Source organism: Tupaia chinensis, unplaced genomic scaffold (assembly GCF_000334495.1).
Source record: "Tupaia chinensis unplaced genomic scaffold, TupChi_1.0 Scaffold143584_1, whole genome shotgun sequence".
NCBI lineage: Eukaryota > Metazoa > Chordata > Mammalia > Scandentia > Tupaiidae > Tupaia > Tupaia belangeri.
In genome coordinates this window covers 7,130,761-7,131,243 of record NW_006203430.1, presented here as the reverse complement: position 1 = coordinate 7,131,243, position 483 = coordinate 7,130,761, and the positions used below count along the sequence as shown (strand labels likewise).

Below are 483 nucleotides of genomic sequence, written 5' to 3'. Positions count from 1 at the left end.
CGGCATTCTATAGCCAGGGGATGGCTCCTACTAGGCGTGACCTTGGTGAAGATGTAATTTTCCACCCCATAGCATAGGTGAGCTCAAGTGTATATGGTAGGAATTTATCATGCAGTCTGATTTTAAATTACTCAGAACATTTCAAGAGGAATTCTGTATATTTGAACCTCCTAGAAAATCTAACCTAGACTTGGTCTGCTTTGAGGGGAGTTCAAGAATCTTGATAATGAGCCAAGAAATACATCAAAGTTAGTATCTTAGACTTAAAACGATTGTGGATATATATATATAGTTTTGACCCAAATTGGCTTATATGAAAAAATCGTTAATGGTTTTTGAGGAGTATGTGGGGTTTGCTGCTTATGCAGAGCATGACTTTGAAAGTCTATTTTGTCTTTAGCTAAATCAGCCCACTACACTTTGGTTTCATCTCTGGCTCATACAGGTTTATGGTGACACTTGAATGTGTATTGGTTCTTTTTT

General features: G+C 37.3%; 1 protein-coding gene across 4 annotated transcripts in view; it reads left to right on the top strand.

Moving 5' to 3' along the window:
• The window catches only part of SPIRE1 (spire type actin nucleation factor 1), a 182,592-nt gene that overhangs the window by 6,606 nt on the left and 175,503 nt on the right, over positions 1 to 483 (top strand). The gene's annotated exons all lie outside the window — the stretch shown is intronic.